General features: G+C 37.7%; 1 protein-coding gene across 12 annotated transcripts in view; it reads right to left on the bottom strand.

Moving 5' to 3' along the window:
- IRAG1 (inositol 1,4,5-triphosphate receptor associated 1) overlaps nt 1–22,730 on the bottom strand; it is a 79,887-nt gene extending 57,157 nt beyond the window's left edge. For 3 of the 12 annotated variants that reach the window (XM_064657311.1, XM_064657322.1, XM_064657318.1), the window contains exon 1: nt 8,221–11,791. The gene's annotated coding sequence lies outside the window, so the exon portion shown is untranslated. The other 9 variants (XM_064657312.1, XM_064657316.1, XM_064657314.1 and 6 more) reach the window with 9 other exon arrangements.
- Nucleotides 22,731–24,864: the final 2,134 nt, after the last annotated feature.

Below are 24,864 nucleotides of genomic sequence, written 5' to 3'. Positions count from 1 at the left end.
TATAGACACAGATCTAAGGAAAATCAGGTTTCTGTGTTTGAAGTATTTGGCAGTTTCACGAAAAATAAAAGCTACAGTTTCTAAGTTTCATACATCTCCTCCTCTGTTGTCTTCTCCCTCTCCCCAACTGGGTAATTCATGTAACCACATATACTCAACAGTAAAAGCTACCATATTGTAAATGAAGCACAGATGTGCTGATTTTAAAGGCACATTATAATTTGCCACAGAAGCATCTCCCAATCTTGACATAAAAAGATAACTTTGGGAATTTTAAGAACAGTTTAATAATTAAACAGGTATTAATAAATATTTATGGATCCAGTGTTCAGACTCTCCTATTAAATCTGTTAAAAAAACCTCCCAACAACCAACAAACCAAACCCACAATCAGTGCTGTTGGCATTTTTGTTTAAGAATAAACCCTTTTGAAAGGTGATTGTCCAGTTCTCTGTGCAGAACAGCTGAGAAGGAAAGTAAACAAAGAATCCCCATAGAGGCTGAGAAAGACACGTCCTTCCACAATCCTGGAAGTTTGTGCAACTGTAAAGCTACAAAATGTCCCATTTCTTAATGGTTAAAAACAAAATTGAAATAATCCAATTAAATCCCAAAGATGCTCAAAATTCATTACAGCAAAATACTGTAATGAGATTGCAAATACAAGCTAGCAGAAATGAGATGGATGCAACTATCCACATAACATTGTACCTCTTACTTTGAGAAAACCTATAATCCTAGTACATGGTAGTAGTTTATTCAGACTTTTTACAAAAATAAAACAGGCCAAATGTACTTAGAAGTACTGGAGAATTTAAGTGTACCCTCAACCTATACTATAGTGTGTCTAAGAATCACTTTATCTATATGTTTACTAGCATAAACACCCTTGAACAAGCATATTAATCAATAGATAACAAATGAAACAAACATTAAAAATATGTATTTCTACCACTGCTACATTCTTGCTATCAGACCTCTCAACTGGACTTCAAAGCATATGTTAAGGAAAGCACTTTAAATAATTATGGGACTGTTGTGGATCACCATAATCAAACTGACCAACACACTGTTCTGCAATTCGAGCCAATTTCGAGGATTCTTCAAGCAAATTGGAATAAAGAGAACCAAACAGTTCTATTGCTTTCAAACAAGATTCCAGTTTTTCCAAGTCTTTTCCCCAACATTACTCAGTAGAAGAGAGAACAAGGCATAGAAATGTCTGAAGAAACCATTCAATTCCATAACTGAACTTGCAGCTGCCAGAATAACATCCCTTCCTCTATTGAAAATGCCTTGTGAAGGAAGTTGAATTTCCTGCTCTCTTCAAGAAGCAACTGAATGTTCAAGGCTTTGAGCCCCAGAGAGATGCTAAGGATTCCATTAGCTACTATATAATTTCTTTTCTTTTTGATAGCAGGGTTCCCATAACTGCCTCAGGAACAAGGGCTTTCCACACTGACCATTGTAAGGTTACGGGGAGGTGCACTCTGTATTCTGATTTTCACATGATATCATGGGACCGAAGGAATTTAGAGAAAGGTCAACATTTTCAGCAGCTTGTCTTGCAGAGAAATGGGAACTTGGTCAAAATATTGAACTCTGTCACACAAGTCATGAAGAAGCAACTGAATCAAGCAGGGATCCAACTGTCCCATTTGACACAGCTACTTTGGGATTTATACTATTAGGCCACATTTTGCTCACACGTGACAGCGCAGGGCACCTGGAACTACGGGGCAACTCTGCCCTCTAATACACTGAGCATCTCTGTCACATTCCCAGTCCCACAATCTCCCTGTCCAGGAAAGGGCTGGTAATGCACTGTGGCAATTCGTACATAATTTTTGATATTTTTATTGCTATAGCAACTGAGTGTAGGCATTTAAACATAGCAACAGCCTTTTTATAGCACTTTCTTGGATGTCAAAATGGCACGTTGTTTTATTTTCCAAGCAGATGCTCAGAAGATAAGCACACAGGATGATTGTACAATACCCACCTTCAAAAGAAAGAACTTCACAATTTCTGAATCATACAAGCAGATAAGTGAGAGGCATATTGTGAGTTTCAAGGATTTTGTTGTGAGTTTAAAGGACTTAGTTCTGAGAAAGCATCTTACTAATACCTGAGGACAAGATTAGGTGAAAAACCTGGTGGATCTGTGGCCACTTTGTAAAAAGCTGCATAACAAATCAAGCAGGTCCTGCTCTGAAGTGGAAAATGTTCCATCAACTCTGATCTTTACCTGTTAAGCAAAAGAAAAAAGGGAAATTGTTTTCCTATTAAGTGGAGCCAGATTCTCAGGAGGGATCAAAATCCATTGAAACAGATCCTCAGTTCACGCACGTGGGCAAAGCTCCACAGCAAACACAGCAACAGCGATTTACAAGCGAGAGTCTGGCCTGCTATGTGGTTTAAGGAAATACAATTCAGCATTTTCATGCTAAGACTCACAGAATCAGAGAATTCTTAGGGTTGGAAGGGACCTCTGGAGCTTATCAACCCCCCTGCCAAGGCAGGATCACCAGGAGCAGGTGACACAGGAATACGACCATGTGGGTTTTGAATGTCTCCGGAGAGGGAGACTCCATGACCTCCCTGGGCAGCCTGTTCCAGTGCTCTGCCACCCTCAATGGAAAGGAGCTCTTCCTCATGTTGAGGTGAAACTTTCTGTGATTTAGTTTGCAACCATTTCTCCTTGTCCTGTCACTGGGCATCACTGAAAGGAGTCTGGCACCATCCTCCCGGCACCCCTTCGAGATATTTATATGCATTAAGGAGATCCCCTCTCAGTCTTCTCTTCTCTAGGCTAAACAGGCCCAGCTCCCACAGTCTTTCCTCATAGGAGAGATGCTCCAGACCCCTCATCATCTCTGTGGCCTCCCCTGGACCCTCTCCAGAAGCTCCTTGTCTTTCTTGTACTGAGGAGCCCAGAACTGGACACAGCATTCCAGATGTGGCCGAGTAGAGGGGAAGTATCACCTCCTTTGACCTGCTGGCCACACTCTTGCCAATTAAGCCCAGGTTACTTTTCTCTTGTATGACATTTTTTCTCTGGGGTCTTTAAATTCTGTATAATTTTTACAAGCGATCAGTAAAAAACCCACCACTTTGTATTTAATAAAATTCCCGAACAAATTATTAGACAGGAAAATTCCAAACAGCAACAAGACAGATCTCCTGGGGGATCTTTAGGTATTATTCACCTTTCTGTTACAATTATATGTCAGCTTTGTATAAAGTGAGATGATTGATATCTGCCATTTTACCAAGAAAAACATTTAAAATCTGCTAAACAGGAAATGTCAAAGACTTTTTAAAAAATGAATCTAACAGAAAATGTCAAAAGTTTCTCATACAAGTACAAAGTTTTTAATATTCCAGTGACTCTATTCCATTAGCACACAATATATGAACTTTGGAAGGGATATTTTAATGCTGTGCTTTATGCAGGAGAGATTTCAAACATCCCAAAAGCTCAACATGCAGATAAAAACTGAGTTTTACATATTGAGGTGTTAGAATATATCCCACAGATTCTTTCTCCATGCCCTTTACAGATATTTTCACTTAATTCATTGAGCAAACAGAGAGCAGTTTTCAAGTCTTCCTAATCTTGCTTCTAGTGCCTAAGATACTTGGGAATCCTGATGTGGTTTCCTACAGCCTGCTCCACCAACTACTGCACTTACTCAAAACAGCTTTTAGAGCAATGTTTATAATTATATCTATCAAAGAATAGGAATGATAAGTTTGTTAACTGCAAGAGCCCTCAGGGAGGTCAAGATGATGGGCACCATTATACTTGCACAATATGTAGGTTTGCTTCCAAGAGTTTTTTAGTCTGAGGTGATGTGCAGAACATTGGCTTGACTTAGCACCTCCTCCTGGGACAAATTCCACCTTCCACTGCAACGAGGCCCTTAATTATTTCATGGTATTATCATGAGCTTAAAGGTCAGTCCCTTTCATTCACTGTTTAAAAAGAAAAATACAGGAAATTCAGTGGCTGAAATTGTGAAGCACGTGTGCATTTTTATACATTGCTAAATTATTTCCCTCCCTCTCCACCAGCTCTCCTTCAGCTTATGGCTAGATATTTTATTTTTATTTTTCTATTTGGCAGTTACAGCACAGTTCAGCACAGCTTTGGAAGTTTTAACAGGAAATGTTAATTAACTTACTACATTTTATTATATTCTACTACGTGTATATGTGCACCTCCTTCTAAAAAGGCCTGTTCAGAGACATTTCAGAGAAACTGGGGGAACATTTGAAATTGAAATAGTAGATTTTTCTTATACAAAATCTCAGAAAAATATCCCATTCTACAGATTCTGTAATTTGTTAGGGTGTGCCTATAAGTCCAAAATAAGATGGGTGAAAATAGACTCACTTCTCCTATTCAGATTCTCCTATATTACAGACACTTTCCTGCTAACTAACGTAGTCTTTACCTTTGAGGTATTCACTGAGAGCCTGCTCTGTCACCACTGAAATCAATGGAAACTTTGCTGATGATTTCAAAAGCAGAGGCTCAGAGCCAAACTCCCCATGTATAATTTCAGCACTACAAAACATTCTGCAGAATTCTATAAACAGCAATGATGTTACCCAGAAGGCAAACACCTACCCCAAAGCAATGGGGGTACTTGACCCAGCAGCACAGATTTTCTATCGTGTATCCATTTCCAGGGTGCAAAACATTACAATGGGTAAGACAAGAGTGTGCAACTCCCCCATAAAATGGGAGATTGTTATACCAACTTTTCAACCCCTTTTCTCTTTGCAGAGATTGCAGTACCTAGCCCAGTGGACTCTATTTCATAGCCATTAGACAGCAGGTCTGTTTGGACAATCACCAAGTGTATTTACAGGTAAATTAGGGGACAACACCGATTCTAAAGTATAAATTTGTATCATGACAAAACACAACAGAATATGCTTTAGCATTAGCTGGGGAAAAAAACTTTCAGGTTTGCATGGACACTTGCCATACGTTGCATGTTTCCTTCCCTGCTCCTCTCATCCTCCCTGCTCCCAGCAATCTGGGTTAGCGTTAAAAAAGATCATGTTCTACAGGCCTCACTTTTCCAAACCCACAGATGATCATATCTACAGCACTACGGGTCCCCAGTGACTTGTGATCCCTAAAGACTTTGTGTTTCGTGCATTTTAAGGGCAGGTAAAAGCTATTAGTTAGGGCCCGTGGTGGTCATTGTTTAAATCTTTCAGATATTTAATACATTTGGCAATTCCTAAGTAAAATGGAATTTCACAAATTATTTTTCAGATTGTAAGATTAATGATAGGCACATTTAAATAAACTAAAGTTAAGAAATAAAGAGAAAAAAATTATTACATCTATTTACTTCAGAGAATTAAATCCAGGGATGCTTTTTGAGGCCAAGCTCTCCAACAAAACCCAAGGCTACAAGTCTTATTGCTCAAATATCAAATCCCTTTCTCCTTTTCAGAATTCTTAGGAAATACTTTTCAGGGGGGGAAGCTGATTATTTCAGAGCACTACCCTAAGTCACAGTCTTGGTTCTCCACAGCATACCATTACACGTGTACCTAAGCAGTAATTCATGCCTTGAATCACTGGTTTATAAGCTTACACAGATCCATCACCCACTCAGATTTCCTTTCTGTCAGTGATACTGAGATCCAAAACATCTCTTTGACCCACTTTTCAAAGGAAGCACAAGCAGAGAACACATCACAAGGAAAATCTGCTTAGTTTACAGGAAGGCTGCAAGTTAGGACAGAAGAGATCTCTCTCTGCCCACAAATCCCCCAGATCTTTAAATAACCCACAAACCTTGAAACAGTAAGCATTTTCTTTCCCCTTCCACTCATAAGCCATTTGATGCTTCTTTTTCCTGGACTTACACACTTCTCTAAGGACAGCAAATAGACAAGACAAGAGAACTCCAGAACATACACATATGACCCCTGAAAGGAGAAGCTTTCACATCAATCTCTTCTCAGCACCAAGTCCCTACACCTCACTTGCCATACTTTGTCTTATCTAGTTTTTCAAAAAGTTATTTGACACCATACTATCCTCAAAAGCTGTCAGGAAGCAGACTGATCCAAAGGAGGATGGAAAAGGCTGGTGCTAAACCCTGGAGCTATGAATCTGGCTGCTAGAAAATTCCCAAATTCCACTGTTTTGGTCCGAGATAAATAGATCTATAGTTACTACAACTGACTCAGACATGTAAAAAGATAGGAAGCGAGGAGGTGTACAAGTTTTATGTCCATAGATAATTCAGAACTTAATCCAGAAGGATGTAAGGCAGATGGATTTTTATAAGTCAAATACATTGATAATCCCAGGTACTTATCACAGTACTGATGTTAACACACAATTTTCACTATGTACAAATAAGCAACTTGTAGTTTTTGCATTAAATTACAGTTACTGTATTCATAATACCTTCACTGAAGGTAAATTTGCATATAGGTACTACATCATACATTAAAGTTACAAAATAAAAAAGAATTGTATGGAATAAGAACAATAGTTGCTGAAATGCCACAAGATATCATATATTAAAAATATATAACTGGTTCAGACTTGGAGGAGTTAACACAGATAAAACTTGAGCACCTTCTAAAATACCATCTAAAGTTATACATCCTTGCTCAAGTTGAAGGGGTGCATAAAACATTACAAGTAAAGTAACACATGCAAGACCAGCAAATCAGAACAAGGGCCTTTGGAGGCTATTAAATACAAGAATAAATACACTGGAGTGATTTTTAATTTCTACTGTTGGTTCCAATAAACTTAGATTTCTATGAGTTGTATCATTAGATTACTGAGCTCCAAGTTCGGTATAATTGCTGATATGGGATATAATTGTTGATTTAAAACACAAAGGTCAGATAGAATATTAACCTAAAAGTACTGAGCTGTGCACTAACAGCAGTCCAGAGAAAAATAAAAGGAAACCTATTACAAGTTTTGCAACACAATCTGAAATGCTTTAATGAGTAAGATGCCCCTGTCACATTCTCTTGAAGCTGGATGAAGTAAACTTTCTTTAAAGCATGCACAACATTTACCAAATCAAATACAAATGCAGTAACTGTCAGCACTCACAGAACACTGTCTATGCTCAGAAGTCTAAATTCACCCAGTCTTTGCACAGCATAAACTAAAAACTACTGTCTAATCATTCTGCACAGATGGAAATTCATTACTGCTTGCAGAGAACTGTTCATCAGGTGAAGCCATGCTACATAGACGTGAAAAATCAACTCCCTTAAAAAAAATTGCTACTAATATGAGTTAGTAACAGAAACTAAGTCTTCCATTTCAGCTATCATTTCCTTGCACTGATCTCATTCTTTCATGTTATTTACACGCTGCTGTCAGGAGGAAAAAAAGACCTTAACACACATATTAGTAAAAAAAAAAGTGTTTTAATTTGCCGAGAAAATGAGATGTACTTCATTGCAGGGTACCTACTAAATAGCACAGCTAAAACTGGAGACCGAAATATCAGGGAAAGTAAATAACGAGATTTTCTATACTAAAGCAAACATACTTTAACATATGAGGGTGGGTTTGTTTTTTTTTCTGTACAGCATTCCAATTAGTCACAACTTCATGGTCTTAATTTACATCTAACAGGATTAAAACCAAACACACATTGTATAGAGAAATGGCTCTGGAAATGGTTTTATAACAGATAAGTTCCAGATGAGTAGGTAACCCATCAACGTGAACCACTCTGGCACTGTTAGAAGCATATGAGAAGGGAAGTCATACGATTTAAAAAAAAAAAAAAGATAAAAAGAGCCATCTGTGACATATCTCTTTCTCTATAACATGGATTGCTCCTCACTAAGACTCTCTATTGGTTAACAATACAGATGCAGTATCTGTGAATCAGGTCGCCTTGAATCACTGACTACGTACCTTTACTAATCAAGTCTCAGCGTAATTAATACGGCTTTTTCGCTTTCATTCTTGTACACCCCCAAACAGCATGGACGAAGAGAGAGCTTTCATTAACTACACCCAGTTTTTAAGCAGCTAAAATCTGAGGTAGAATTTGAAGAGGGTGGGGGAGAAAAGGTGAAAAGAACCAGCCACTCGGTATCACAACAACAAGGTACTGTACCTTTAAGGAGGAAACATGGTTCCGTTCTGCTTCACGGCTGAAAAAGAGCTTATTCTCCGTTATAGAGATGACTTACCTAAAACTTGAGTTATTCCTCTTTTTCCCTGAGGCCAGCCTCTCTTCACTCTGGGGAGCTTTTACCATTTAAGGTCAATGTTACATCTGGCTCTAGTAACTAAAGCCGGAGCAATTTTTAACTCAGAGATCCAACAGGCTGCCTAACATTAGAATGAGAGTTTAAATTTAAAGTAACTCTTCAGAAAGCCTTTCTTGCCTCAGAGAATTACAGAATTAAAGGCTTTCCTATTCTGGCATAAGTACTGTGAGTACAACACGATGCAGACATCCCATTAGCATTCTTCAAGTTCAGTGCATATAAGCTCGACTTACTCATTTCTGATTAAAACAAGCAAGTAGGAAGAACAGATGAAACAGTTTACATCATGTTATGTTAACCCTTAGAATTTTTTACTGACACAGATGCTACTATTTTTCATTCCTCTCCCTCCCTCTTTGTTTGGTCAGAAGGAGTCTAAATTAGAGAGCAAATACAAGGCATGTGAACTTTTAAAGAACGTTGGCTTCAGTCCAGTTTATGGGCTCTGCTCTCCACTTGCAGAGTAGGAATAATTCCTCTTGAAGTCCACAGAAGTTGCTTCCATCCCATGAGAGAATGTAGCTACAAATGGGGCATGAAGAGGGAAAATAAACCCAAAACATTTACCACACTATATGCAGGTACCTGCAGAGGAGTCACGTGCATGTGATTCAGAGCTCTCAGCTCTAAAACAGACACAGATCTTAATCCAGCCCTTTAGCCAACTCAGACTATTTATTTATAACTATTACAATGGGTCCTAACTAAGAGTTCTGCTTATGCCTGGTGCTGTAAAGTTATTAAATATAAGCAAGCCAAACCCTGTCCAAATAACCTTTCACAACTGGAGACAAGAGAGAAGAGGGTGGGAAATGTCAAAAAATTGCAGCAGATTTTGTAAAATTATTGGATGGTAAGTTTGGAGGGGATATATCAGGACTATTTTAGGAGAAAGGAGTAAACAATGATAAACTTCCTTTGGAAAGAAGAGCAGTGAGGCAGAAAGAGATCACACAAAAGAAACTAAGGATTTGGTGATTTGATTTGGAAAGCACACTCCATAGGGAAGTCATGCATGGCAACATGAGGATGCTGGTAGGAGAAGAGGGCAAAGATGAGTTGATGGCAATTTAGCACAGTCCTGTAATATAAGGAAAAAATGATTCCACACTTAAGATATTCTTAGTTCCCAAACTCGACAGTAAAAACAGGTTCTGAAAAACTTCTCTAACATTTGCGTGTAAGCTTGGCCCCAACATAATGGGAGTAGGTTTTCCAAATCTCATTTCAGGTTTTGATGCCCACTGTCCACTGACAGTCCTTTGCACCATTACTGGCTCTCTGACAAGGCATTCTAACATACCTCCTTTCATCTCCTTGAATTACTATTTTATTACCCTCAAACTCAAGTTCTGAAATAGACTCCTGTGACTCAGCATGGTTTCAATCTTCCATCTAGTTGTCCGCAGCTACAGAATTTTTACTAGCATCTGTAATTCATCAGTTTTCAGTTTTATTTTCTCAAAATATCTAGGCCACAAGTGTCAAATATTTCATTTGTCTACAACAGAAGTTGTGTTTCTGTTAAATCTGTATTCATCCCCATCATAGCAACAACTGCTTTGAAGCCAGTTTGGGCAAGAACAAGTTGTTTACTGCCTTTTAGCACTACTGTCCTCTGGGAAAGAAAACTTTTTGCTTAAGTTGGTTGTTCATTGGCCTAGCATCCTATAATCACTGTTGGCCAAATTTAGCCAAGAAATGGAGGTCTCAAAATATTTTCAAGTTCCCAAAAACCTGGTGAAGCCAGTAGCTTGTAAAGCAGATTTAAGCTATTGCCCCTGCTATGGGAGGAACCTACAGTGACAGAGTTTTGGTTCTGTTTGCTTGGGCCATCCACAAACAGAACCCCTGCTGTTTCTGTCGTATTTAGGGGACACAGAAGGACCCTGGAGGTAATCACAAGAGGGGGAAAACAATGCTTCCATCAATCTTCAGCTCCTGAAACTGCTTGTATAGTCTATCCTACAGCACGCCCAATGCTTTGGCAGGTGCTTTGCCCAGAGATTTCTTTAACGTCAAAGACCTCAGGCCAGACAAAAGTGAAACGTGCTAGCTAAAAAAATCTACATTTTTGAACGAGGAAATATTAGCATCTAAAATTTAATTAGTTTAGCTAGATTGCTAAAATTGTATGAAGAATGCACAACAACATGTACCATATAAGAAAAAAATTTCATTTGTTTGCTCTGTTTTTTAAGATCTAGCGATACCTGCTGCTTTTAAAACATTTTAATGCAGGTGGCTGGCCACCCCCCATAACACAACATATTTATGTTGCCACTATTTTGGTGCTGTATTCCCCAGGAATGGCATAAAATCATTCTCTTATAAATATTCTGAAGTTTTTCAGAGTAGCTAGATGTAGTTCTCTGGGGTTACATATGGTTTGGTGGTGGGATATGCCCCTCTTGCATCAGTTGAGTTCCCATTTTCTTGATTTTTCATGGCTCTGTGACTTATGAAAGCAGTCGTGCAGGACATACCAATGTCAAGTTTTCATGAGTTGGGCTCCCCAAGTTAAAAGATTTTTACTTGTGCCTTTGAAGAGATAAACACAAGCACTAAAATCCTTGTCTTACTGAAATAATGAAGAGTTCTGCCTCCGGGGCTGAAGTGTAGATAAGATTTCATCCAGGGACTTCACTTTTGGGGCACAACCAATTTTAAGTGCAAGTTTTGTCTGAGCAACAGCAGACAAGTGATCTTGCCACAGTAGTTTTTTTCTAGTTTTAGCTTTAATTGGGCAGACTGGGATACAAAAACTTTTACTCAAATGGCTTTTTTGGGTAGAAATTGTTGTAGGTGTTTTTGAGAATTCCCATTTTTTGGGATTTATTACTTTTTTTAATTACTATTGTCTTTGAAGATTTTCTGTTTCAGGACTTTAAAATGCATTGCATTAAAATGTTGCTTGTTATCCTTTCTGCCCATACATACTCACCATCCATAATGATGAGTCATGATTACAGGCTCTATTTTTTATTTGGTGACTAAAGTATAAAGATTATTCATCAGGCAGGAGAAAAATTTGCAGCAGAAGTGATAATATTTGCACTTAAAACTGGAGTTCTATGGCACAAGCTTTCATATTTCATTTTCAAACCACCCCAAAAGGATTTTTATCAGTTAAGACTTTTGTCCCACCACATCTAGAATGCATCTCTGGCAATGTCAGGTCCACCTCGAAAATAACAATGAGCACTGGGAATTTTGTTTATGGAATCAACAGAATTAGCCATTCTCATCATCTTATTTCTCAACTGTATGGAAAAATTAGTTAACTGAGTTAAAATTTATGTCCAGTTTTTGCTATGTCCCTTCACTTTCTTGCAGAGAATTTTTTTGCTAATTTAAATATTTAGTCTTGCATCAGATTTGTGTTCTCTGTGGGTTTTCTGGCTTGTGTGTTGCTAACATTATAGTGCACACTAAAGTGAAGTCACCTTTTCTCCCCCGCTGGCACCCGTTATGCAAATCTCCTTCATGTATGGAATTCTCATCTGCCAGCAGAGAGGAGAAAAAAAACCCAAAATAATAACAAGTCTGATCAGTAAATACATGAAACAAAAAAAATACAAGGCAAAACATGCAGTAAAATTTCCCCATCTGGGACTCACTCTGCTGAATACTAAACCCCAAATGGAATCCAGAATAACTGAACTAAAATGGATGCTGGTTCAACAGGATGATATTAAGTCGATACTCACTCTGCCAGTCAGCTGAGCAGCTGTGCTGGATCATTTATGCAAAATGGAACAAAACTTTATGGCACTTTAATAACATTTATGCAGCAACTTTTCTACGTGAGTCTTCTGGAAGGCAGGGGATTTGCTTCCAACTTTCTGCAGCAAAAGAAAAGCACTTCACATGAATCAGAAATGTTAAATTAAAGAATATTCAATTGCAGAGCCTGCAGAACAAGGCAAGGAGGTGTGTGCTGGAGCCCAGCCATCCTAAAGAAAACATCTATGTTGACGAGAGTGTAAATAAAGTTTGCTTTGAGGGCATGCTTGGAGGTACAGATGATCCTGTAAACTAGTCCATGTCACACAGAAAGACTTGAGACTTCAGGGAGAAGTACTCCAAGTGCCTGCAAAAACCCTACTCATTAAGCCTTAATGAGCCTTTTTATTTTTAAAGCTAACATTTTTCTCAGTCTAAAAATAGCCAGCTAATAATCTCTATATGAGAAACAGGCAGAGTCCAAGAAATAAAATGCCAACTTGTTTTCTAGCATTCATTGCCAGATCATCAATAAAATGATCCAAACTGACAAACACAGTTTAAATGGCCAAGTCTTTCAGGACAAATCCTACACAAAGCATCTGCAGCAACCATTGCATTTTCATTTCTCATATTCATGTCTTATTTTTTTTTCTTCTTCCTCCCTTTAAGAAAGTGGTTTTAAAAATGAAGTTCCAATAAAGCACCATATTAGGATGTTTATAATAGCTTAAGGGAAAGCAAAACAGTATCAGAAATTCAAACCTTTGTGGGCAAGGAAGTTACCCTGTTTCCATGCCCTTAAAATCTAGCCTGCCAAGAAGCTAAATATATCGAATATTTTTTAGCACACATGGAGTCTTCCAAGGTCATGGATGCATTTCATTTCCTCTAATTAACTGTTTTCTGAGGTTCAGCCCTAATTTCTGTTAATAGTAATTGAAACCTTAGCACATGTGCAAGCAATGTGTTTAATACATTGTTACATGATTGTCCTGTGTTCTACAGGAAAACTGTTTGGGAAGATGACCCAAATGAAAAAAAATGCACTGTTAGTTTTAATATTTTTAAGGGGAAAAAAAAAAGGAAAAGGTTTTCAATGAAAGAAAATAATCCAGAAGATTTGACACTGGGTGAGTAATTATCCATATAGAACAGGGCCCACCAGAGCTCATTTTGTGTTTTGATTTTGGGGGGGTAAGGGGGTTAAAATGGGATCTACAACAGAAGGATTCCAGAAAAAGAGGAGTGATGAAGTTTGACAATAACTTTTCGGGGGATGTTTTCAAAAAGCTGAAGAGGTTAAAAATCACTGTGACTAATCTCTATCTTACCTTGTCTGGGAGAAGTTAGACAGAAATGAAGAATTAGGAGAAAAAAAATTCCAAAGGATGGCAGGCTTCTCCTTCCACATGGATGTACATGCATACTACAGTAATCTGAAATACAAGTGGACTGGTGCTGCAAAGTAATCTAGGCCAAAATAGTAAAAGTTATACTTCTCCCTGAATTCAGAATTCATATTGAATTTGGACTTCCTATCATAGTCCAGCCTAAAAAAATGGACAATTAAAATATTGCAAGAAGATACTTTAATCCACAGAAAGAAAAGCATGACTTTTCTTAGGAAAAAGATGCAAGACAGACTTTTTAAAAAGGGTTTAAGCTGGAATTCTCTTGCTGAATTCGTCCTAAATAATGATTCTTAATCACACCTGAAACTTGATACCTGCATATCCCCTACCCATATTGATCCAGAATTCTTGCAGACCCAATTAACAGCCTTAAGGCTTTAAGAATTATTTGCAGGGTGAAGAGTACATTTGCTACATGGTAAAAATAAATTTATCAGGAAGCAAAACGGGAAGCTTTTATTAGGGACACCGTAATTGCTCTCCATTCCTACAGCAGAAAGTAAAAATAAGTATAAACTGTGATCAGAGACTGATTTTGGTTAATACTTGTTTTCAATGCCAGAATTTTACTTTTTTTTCATTTATCCAGAAGTTTCCAAGCAGCTTGTGAAAAAAAATATGGACAGAAAACTTATTCCATCTCTACCAGTAGAAGTTTAGAGAAAAGCTTTAACATACATTTCTGTTGACTGGATGATTGCTCTCAGACTGTTGCAGGGGTCATCAGCTGGTTCATGTCTTTGTACTTTTCCGTAGAGGATTTTAAGGTAGTGCACTTAAAAAAGCAAAAAAAAAGAGTATCAGTAGGAATGCCTGTAGATAAAATTGTCTGTCACTTCCTATTGCAACACTGCAGCTTTGCAGTTATTTGAGATCTGACAGAATTGTCATCATTTGTGTTAAAGTGTTTGGCTTCAAAATGTTGATTTTCAGCCAGCATGGTTCAACTGTTTCCAAAAAAAAAAGGGGGTAAAATTTGTTATATAGGCTAAATACATGTAAGAACATTTTAGGTAGATTTTAAGGAAGTAACTTGATGTTTTACAGAAAGGGGATTGAATTTGGGGATGCAACTATGACTTTTGCTTGTCTCTTTGGAGCTACCCAATTTTAAAATTTCTCTAAAATCTCACTCAAATAACACATTTATACCAGGCAGGTATTAAGAGTTTTGCAGTTTCAGAATACAACATTAATTGATTATGCATATTCAGATCACCATATGTACATAGCTAAATGTTTGTCTGCATCAAAGCACTGCAAGAAGAAAGCTGGGATTAATAGAATCATTTATTCCACCTTTTTGTAGCTTCACATAGAAGTAGCTGTTGGGCAGAGGACTGGTGCTTCATCCTTTGCACTCAATTAAAAGGATGCATTTCCAGTGAGATTTTTTTCCCAGATAGCCCCTAAATCACATTGCATTTTTGTCATGCTTCCAGAACTGCCCAAAACACAGTTTTCTGACTTGTTGCAAGGATATACCAGTATTGACATGAGACTTTAAAATTATATTTTCTTTGCCTGCTCCTTCCACACTCCCCTTTTTATCCTTCCCTCTGATCTAGATTGTATCCTTTTCACCTCAAATCTAAAACCTGATAACTCCTCTCTACATTTGTTCCCACACTTGAGTCTGATCATATTTTCCTGGTGGGTGTTTATTAATGAGAAACCAGTGACCTATTTTTCTACATGTTCTCTTCCTAAGATTCTCTTCAAGATGAATGTCCTAGTTCTAAAAGACAGAAGTGGTTTTGTTCAAAAAGGCCAGCAAACTCAGGTTTGTTTGGTTTTTTAAAATTATGAGCAATATTTTCTATTTTTTGTACACATATTCACAGAATTATAAAAAGTAAGTGTTTATCTGTTCTTTTAAAAGGAATGTTAAGCCTAACAGCAGTCTTGTATAAAGAAATTCAACACCAAAAAAATCTGATGAGCAGGTACCCTAACCCATATTTATATAAAAATGTACATATTTATATAAAAATCATTGTTACCTTGTGATATACTGCACTTTCACAAAACAAGAGACTGACATGCTTTTACTAGGAAATATATATTTTGAGTTGAATCATGTCATACTGCAAGAAGGCAACAAAACACTCACCAGTGCTGTGTTTAAATCACCAGATCAAGTGATTCTGCTTTTTGAGATAGTGTTTGCTTTATTTAAAACATAGCATCTTCATCCACAAACAGTTTCAGGCCTTTCTTTCACCTATTATCACATAAAAAAAAAATCCAAGACAAACCCAAAACAATTCCAATATTATTTGAAGATGTGAGAATCCAGTAAGGTAGATGAGATACAGTGATCCTGGGATGAAGAGGGTTTAACTAAATGTGAAGCATATTAATTAACCCTGAATCCAGCAATTTTGGCTCAGAATACAGGCAGAAAAGTATGATTATGTTTAAACATATCCTGTAATTATGCATTTTTACATTCTGTTACCTTGCAGGATGCTTTACAGCTCACAGACAATATTTATTTTCTTCTTTATAATATAGCTCATTTGTTTTCCTCACATTTACTAAAGGTTTGTCCAGTTTCAAGGTGAGGGGCAGCAGAAAGCAGTCCTATGCATTTCTTCCTGCTTATCTTTCCTGAAAGGCCCAACCATTAAGTGGGAAAAGGATTTCTATATCCTGTACTTCATGCTCAGAGGACTAAAGCTGCAGCAACGATCCAGGAGCATTCTGATGCTGCCATTGTAGCAAAGTTTAGCAATAAAAGAAATGGTCAGTGTGATATATCACTGTGCTGCACCTGGGAGTGTCACAGTGTCATGCTCTGAAGTGGATATTTTAGCACAGGATACCAACACTGACAGGTGCTCAGTTCTCCTGCCAGTCCCAGAATGGAATGAGTTCGTGTTTTCTCTTTCTCCCTCCAGTAGGGTTGGAACAGAGTGGAAAGAGCTGTTCTAATTTTATAATAGACATCTAACAGGGCAGGCTGAAACCAATCCACTTTTTACCCCCTATCCCACAGATGTTCCCGGGAACATCTGGGCTTTTACCAGCAGGATGAGAACAGCTGGCAGCAGCTTGGCTTCTGAAGCCCCTTCTTCCACCCTGAGTGGGATTCACACTCAGATGGGCTCAGATCCCCTGAACAGTGCACTATAAGGAATGTAAACACAGCATGGACAAAACCATGCTCCAGTCCTCCACACAGTGATGGAGGTGGCAGTGATGTAGATTTTCCCAAACAAATGTTTTCCCTAGAACAAGCTGCATAGCTTTGACCAGGAGAAGGAAGGAAAATATTCAGTATTGCTTCATCATTTGCTCTTGACTGACATTATTAGTTGCATTTGCAGAGGATTGCTTCAGTTAGGAAAAATGACTGCAGCATTCCTTTTTCCTAGAAATGCTCCCACTGTTTCTGGAGACAATCTCATGACTTCACAGTGTTTCTATTTTCCAGAAAAGCCATGTATTTCTCCTAGCTGCCTGCATCCTTTTCAAAATCAGCTCAAGAGTTGAATCCTATGACATCTGGTTGCTGGTTTCCCTTGTCCTTGAAGTCCAGCTACAGTACAACACAATTAATTCAATCACCTGGACTTTGTGGGAGGAGCTGGATAATGGAGAAATAAAACAAGAAGGGCTATCAATTGTAAAACAGCCAATTCACAGAAAAAGTGCTGAGTTGCATGACATTGTGAGAGAGGCAAATGATAGAGCTGAATACAAATCACCCTTTTTTGAAATACAAATCACCCTTTTTCAAGCTGTTGCTCCAGACTATGCAAATGCACTTATAACTTCATTTACTTGACATATTTCTTCCCTCCCCCCTTAATTTTACACTAAGATGACATTTTTCTTTTGAAACAATACAGAGTTTGAAAAACAGTTATTTCTTCAAGGAGAATACTCTTCTTGACAATCTTCACTCCTCTTCCTGCACTGAAAACAGTATTTTTTAGAAACAGTTTTATTAATTCTAGAAAGCATTTAACTGCATGGGATAAAGGAACTTGCTCAAGACAGCAAGAAAATTAGTTTTTATTGGTTGATTCCTCAATCTAAATACAACAAAATAACTCTCACTCTTGTCCTCATCCTCAGAACCCCCTTGGTGGTCTTTCATATCAGAACCATTTATGCCAGTTATTAGTTATGCCACAAGCCAAAAGGTTCTGAATTGCAATATTTTTAAAGCTGCTTTAACAGTATTGTGACATGGTCTTGGTATCACATCATAATCCTTTTTTATTGTTGTTGTTAATTAATGTCATTAAAATATTCAAGCAATACAACTAACATTTATGCAGCTCCAGGCTGCAATTTGCATGTTATTACTCATATGACTTTAAAAAGGTTCATAAAGTACTTTTTACACTCAGTTACAAGTGTGAAATACCACATACCAAAGGCATTTACCTAAAAATATGTTTCTCTATAAAAGTCAGTTTATACAATTAAGTGTAGTCCATAAAAAAACCCTTTCAGACAGGTTTGTAAGGTGAGGTACTAACTCAAAAATTAAAAACCAGAAAATAAGAAAAGCCACCAAAACCTTTGTTTACCTGATTCACAAACATAAATCCTAATTTCTTATTGAGAAAAAAGCCAGGGAAAATAACAATTGCACAGAGGTAAATAAAACCTGCTGATTTTATAATCCCTGCTTTTGAATTCTTAGTCCTCTTGGAAAACCATGTGGTTGCAATTTTGAACAGAAGCAATTATAATTTTTGAAAGTTTTGTCCAGAGAACCCCAACAAAAAGCACTCTGCTCCAGCACATTGAAATCTGGGGCTTCAAAGTGTTGCTTGTTCACTCCAGCATTTGATCCCTCTTTGGGGAAATGCACAGTTGGATAAAACCTTCTGATAAACTTTTAAAAACTTGCTTTCTGTCCTGCTTTGATGCCTCTTACCAAAAACTCCAAACAACTATGCTCATTCTGTTTTATTCGAAGACTTACACGCTCTTCACATTTACACTTCTTAGACTTGTTCCCAGTTTTAGTTTCTGAAAACTAGCAAGGCTGCTCATCCTTCTACCCCTGAATCTGTGCTGGATTGTTGTATTTTCTTATCAGCTCCTCAAGGTCTGATCACATAAAAATATGTATTGGTATTTGCTTACACAGCTATTGCTGTTCTGCTTTCTTTGCAAATGAAAAAAGGAAAGCTGTGTCTGGCAAAGATGTTTTTCCCAATTGATTCAAATGTATTTCTATTTAGATGACATTTTGTAACCCAAAATACATTAAAAAGCCCTTTAACTCCGATTTCCCTTTTCACACATGGTTTCTTATAGTGACTGAGTTTACATCCAGCTGAAACAAAGCCCTGAAAACCTTCAGGAAAAAGCAAACAATTGGGAAAGATCAGCATGAATTGGGAGCCATTCAGTCAATAGGATAAAATGCAGAAAAGCTATTTCAGTTACAGAAGAGAATATGCACAATTATTTGATATCAGGCAAACTAAGACATAAAATCTCCTTTTATCAGCTTGTCATCTTAAAAAAAAATTAAAAATCAAATCTTAAATGAGCATGTACAAATCCCATACAATTTTACAAGGTACAGAGATCAGTAAATATGTGTGGCTAAGCCAGTGCTCAGCATAACTCCATGCTTTTCCCTTGGGAAGGATGCATTAGCTAGAGCTAGATGTAGCTATATAAATAGTCTGAAACTGCACTGGACTTTTATTGCAGCTTCAGTAGAATTGGATTGGCTTGAATTTCATAGGGATTCATTCAAATCTGGAATAAGAAAAGAATCTTTTGTGATCTAAACCGAAAACCAAAATAACCAGTTACAACTCAATTATATAGGAAAGAGAAAGAAAGAAGAGGAGCTGAAATTCAGCCCCTGCCTGGGCCCTGCTCTCCTGCAGTTACACATTGGCAGCCTGGATCTGAAAGGGAAGGGAAAGGCAGGGGCAAGAAGCACCACCACCTGAAACAAATAAAAACCTCTAAACATAACCTGGCAGGGAAACAATAGAACTGCACACAGCAACTGAACAACAGGTTATCTGTGCACTCTGGAGAACATTCCTCTCAAATCCAAATTTGGCAGCCAGTTAAACAGGAGCAGAGTGACTGTAATTTGAATTTGACATATCAAATTCTATTAAAATTCCTTTGATTTGTGGCAATAAGCCTTCTCACCAACAGGAATCCAGCCAGTCTGAAGTGCATCATGTTCTTGCATCATGGATTGAAAAAAAAAGGTAATAAATTAATGACAAGCAGAAAAGACTGCTTAGAAAGCATTTTTTAAGCTTACATTTTTTACCACAAACCATGTGCACACATGCAAATTAAGTGGAAGTCAATGGAACATATGTAATGATTTGTGGAACTGTTATATGTGTATACCAGTTCATACCACAGTATTACTATGAAAGTTGCTGTATCCATAGAAAAAGTTGGGGTTTTTTCTGCTAGTAGAGTATATATTCACCAAGCCAGGAACAATGGAAAACACTGAAATGTCTTTTCTGCTCCGACTGAAAAAATAAATATTTATGATATTGGCTAGAGTTAGAAAGAGCTGCTATTATTATCCTCCTGAGGAATTGCATTTGGGAGTCTTCCTTAAACAAGGGGAAAAAAAAAGGAGATGGAGTCTCTTGGGAAGAAGTCATGAGTCATGACTAAGTCCACAGAAACAAAGAAGAGACCAGCATAATCTTCACAAAACTGGAAAAAGAAAACAATACAAAACAGGCAAGGTGAGGAGCAGAAAGCTAGTCAGGGTTTGGATGAACTCCAGGGTATAGAAGAGAAATATTATAACAGAGGGTTATGAACATCTTTCATCCCCCTGAATGTTTCAGGCAGATGAGAGAAGACATAGACAAAAGGAAGATTTTTTTTTGGCTGTTGTTGAAATTGGGTATTTTTCATGCCTTTAAAATAAAGCTTCATGTTGTTTTAAGACTCCCTGAAAACTATAGTTTCTTGTATGGCTTCTAGCATTTTTGGAAGAGGTTAACTGTAACCCTTAGACAACATATCCATGGAGCAATGTGAGGAATTTGTTAGTCAGTTACTTGCCCTCAAACAAGACAGAAAACCAAACATTCAGGATGTTTCCCAAACAGATGGGATTTAGATTCCTACTACTGTGAAGCAGCAGCAGAGGAAAAATGCCAGAGCCAAAGGAGGAAAGCGTGTCAGTGCATAGTAAAATCCTTGGAAGCCACTGCCTGTGGGCTCAGGAGTCTAACAAAAGCCTGAACAAGAAGAGTATAATCACATTTGTGGAACAATTGCAGAGCAGATTGTTTGTTTAAAGCCTTGTAAGCATTAAGTTGTGAGGTACCTCAACCAAATATCTATTGTTTGCTAAAACATACAGTGAATTCCAGTTTATTTCTTGGGCCAAGTATCAGCATGATTAAAACCAAACTATGCTTGCACTATAGAAAAACAAAATGATTCACTTATCAGATCAGTGCCACATAAACAAGAAAATGTCATAAAATAAAAGCACTATTTGGAAACTTCTAGGATTTCCTCAAATAAAGCTTAGGATTATTTTCCTTCTAAGAGTGACTTAATAGTTACTTGACATTTTGCTATCCACTTTTTTAACACTTCAGTCAGAAATCTAAAGATGCCTTTGGACAAAATGTAATTCTATATCAAGTGTGGTTACCAGAGACCACCTCATGTCCCTTCTTAGCATGGTAAAATTGCCTTGCCTTTTATGTACACCTTAATTTGCTTGTATATTTTGGTGACACGTTATCACAGGTAAATTTGGTTATATAATGGCTGACTGGGATTCTACTCACCTGCAGAGAAATAAATGGTAAGAGTTTACTTACAGTTTTCATGTTCTGTCCCCCTGTTTATCTAGATCAACCTACAATCCACTGGATTTCATATGCTCTGTTTTTAAGAGGAATTCTAATACTTTGTCAGGAACACTGTTCTTATAAATCAATTAGACATGGGGTGCAACAAGTACTTTTTTAAAAAAGGAATTTTTACTAAACAACTGCTTAAAAGTGGGTGCATAAAACCTCAGCAAAACCTAAGTGGAACCAAACAGGAAACTGGGAGCTGTCACCCATGCTGTCACTAGGGCTAATAAGATGTTACTTCTTAGCCAAATCAGAGGAATTTTAGAACAATTCTACTGACTGATAGAATGATTTAACTCTTGCAAGGCAGAGGAACAAGGAGAGGGGCAGAAGGGTTGTTTGCATGTCCATGAGAGAACAATTATACCGTATGCAAAGGAGGAATGTTAAGCAGACATTGTTCACAGGAGAGGACCTGAAGTTAACAGAAATCCTGATCACAAGTTAACATATTCCACAAACAGGATTATGGAATGTTTTACTGATGAAACATTTAACGAAAAGGGGAAAAGACCCCAAACACCCCAAAAGCCTTCAGCAACATGAGAATTAATAATAACCCAGGAGAAATCTAGAGTCACTGAAATCTGACCCAAGTGTGTATCCAGACCCTAAACCAAATTACTGAAAAATAGTTCAATGTTTCCTATCCTGAAGATACATTTTATGCTCTTTTCAATCATTCAGAGATGATTAAAGAAACCCACATGTGTTCTACACTCAGATAACCTATATATGCAATTTTAAGGAAGGGAAGGAAGAAATAAACTGCAGATGCTCTTTTTCAACCTATTAGCTGTTGAACCCATCTGCTGTCTTCTCTGGGATAACTGCATGTTTACCCTGCAGGAGCAAATTTATTCTCTTCCCTACGAGCTCAAAGTCATTTATTGACTTTTTAGAAAGTCCTCCTTTGCACATGTCCAGTCCTAATGCTCTAGACCAAACAGAGCTAAGCCAGCTTTAAGTGAGATACTGAAGATGGTCTGGGCATTGCAATAACTTAATTAGCTTTGTGCTACCATTGCTGGGCTAGTGCTGCCTTAGTACTGGTATGTCACACTCCAGACTGTGGTGAGTGGGGCTCACAGTTTTATAAATCCTTGCAAGGCAAGTCATCTGAATAAGCAGCCTGAATTATCCCAGTCCAATGTAGTCCTTGTATAATCCTATATTAGCCTATAAAAGTGAGATCTGGTGGAGCAGTATGCTCAGTTGATCTGATTTACACAATTGTAAAACCAGAAATAAAATGAAAATACCTGTCTCAGATTTAATCCCTTACCTTGCTGAGGTCTCTCTTGTTTCTTTCATCTGAGATGGATTCTTCACATACAGAGTAATTTCTTTGTTCACGTTGAGAAGAGGAGATAATGCCACACCTCAAGTACACAGCTATGACTATTTAAACAGTGTTTTTGAATGGCATGAGAAATGCTCAAATGGGAAAACTTTGCAAAAATGTTGTCATCCTCTGTACAAGCAGGAATATAGCATCTGCATTTGTCTTCTATATAACTCAGGCAACAATATCCTGGCAACCACATTTCAATGGAACAAATCCAGGTAATTAAAATGACTAGATCTAGCATCCATCTCTTTTTATCATCCCACTTGATAGACCAGACTTACTTAGTCATTTGGGAAGAGATGGTCAAAAATCTGCTACATAGAGCTAAGTAAGATGTTACCTGTCTCTGAGCTCCAGAGCCTTTAATTTTGTTTGCCATTGTCCATTTAGCCGTGTCTTTCACAGCACCATCTTGCTGAGAACTTCAAAAATGAACTTTACTGGTTTTTACCTTATACTTAGCAGACATGTGCATGGTTTGCTGGATTTCATTAGTGCTTCACTAATAACCCTCTCAAGCTTTGTATTTTCTGTATAAAAGGCTAAAAGGATTGAATTCACTGCATTGATAAACCACTCAATACATTAAGGTCCTGACTGTGTCCACTCACTCAAACATTTCGCTACATTCCTAATATATCATTAGTTAAAACCTTCCACACTTCTGCAACTGCACAGCTTAATCCCCCTGGAGAAGCCAAACTACTACTAGACCAAGACAATAAAGCTTGAGTTCAACAACAAAGAGTTTTTTGGGTTCCCTTTATTTCAATGGTCACATGAGCAACTGTCTGGCCTGCACATTGACATCTGGAGACCTCAGCAGTCACACCATTCCTCTGAAAGGGAAAACAGAATGGATGCTACTCTGCAGCAGAGTACAAATCACACCCCTCTTGGTCAAATAAGACCTCAAACTGACTGTTGCAGAAAGTAAAAGAAGTGATCTTGCATTTTTTTTTTAGATCCATAAACGTAACTGTAAAAAACCATAAAAATAACTGTAGGGATGTATTTTATCTACATATCTACATTCAAACTCTTTATCTCTAGGATTCAATTCTCAGCCTTAGATACCATGTGATGACCTCATTGTCTCGAAATAAGCACCAGAAGAGGTGTTAAGAAACAGGCACAGCAGAGCTGGTAACCTGCATAAATACTCTGTGTTTCCTTGCACTCAACCTTAGACCACAGTCTAACCTGTTACAACTACCTCATCCCCTTCCTGAAAAGTAAAAACTTGATTAATGGAGAGGAAATTTCTGTTCTCACTATTTATATCTAAGGTGACTGGTACTTCCACAGTAACCCATTTTAGCAAAGTCAAATACCCTGGGGGAACTCATGAGAAAGTAAGGGGGAAAGAAAGGAACTAAATTCCCTCTTCCAAGAAGGTTGACTCATCATTCCATTTTTCAAGCTTACCTTCACAACCATAACTATCAAATGCAAATAGGTTCAATTGCACAATGTGAAGAGACTGTATTCCCTCATTTATATTTTGCCTGGTTAAGAGACTAACCTATCACAATAGGTCATGTGCATGAATAAATTTGGCTTTCGAATCTGTAGAAACCATAGCCCTGCAAAAACACACAGATCCACGGTGCCAGTTTTTCTTATGGACTCCTTGGAAGAGTCTGTCCACCCAGTTATTCTCTTTTTTTTTTTTTTTTTTCAAAATTTACCTTGCATTTTACCTGGCCAAGAAAGCAAAAATATTTCCCTGTTTGATTACATGCTCAGTCACTACCAGCTCACATTCTACTGCCCAGTTACTGGGCTGAAACTCAACCAGGAAAAAGCCTGCCAGCATTTTTCACACTTACAGCAGAAGAGGAAAATACACACCTACACAACTTCTCCTGCTGCCCAAGTGGACAAAACACAACATGTCAACAGAAACAAAACACATTGCTATCAGCTTCTGCACAGAGGGTGCCCTTCTAGCATTTGGAAAGGGCAAGAATATTTTCATTATGAATCACGAAGTAGAGCAGCTTTTGCTACAGATTCACAACAAATAGCTCACACCATTTCATCTCTGTAAATACAAGGATTGCTTGAAAAGGTTGGGATATCTCATCTAGGGAGACTACAACGGCCTAGCACAAAGGAATAGATGGGAGCTGAAAGATTCTTTCTATACTTTTACAAGATTACTTTCAATTTAGTTTTTAAATTATGTTAAGATTTTATTCTTTTCAATAGC

The sequence above is a fragment of the Pseudopipra pipra genome, chromosome 6, assembly GCF_036250125.1.
Source record: "Pseudopipra pipra isolate bDixPip1 chromosome 6, bDixPip1.hap1, whole genome shotgun sequence".
Classification (NCBI taxonomy): Eukaryota; Metazoa; Chordata; class Aves; order Passeriformes; family Pipridae; genus Pseudopipra; species Pseudopipra pipra.
The sequence above is the reverse complement of the archived record's forward strand: the minus strand, read 5'-3'. Positions and strand labels throughout refer to the sequence as shown.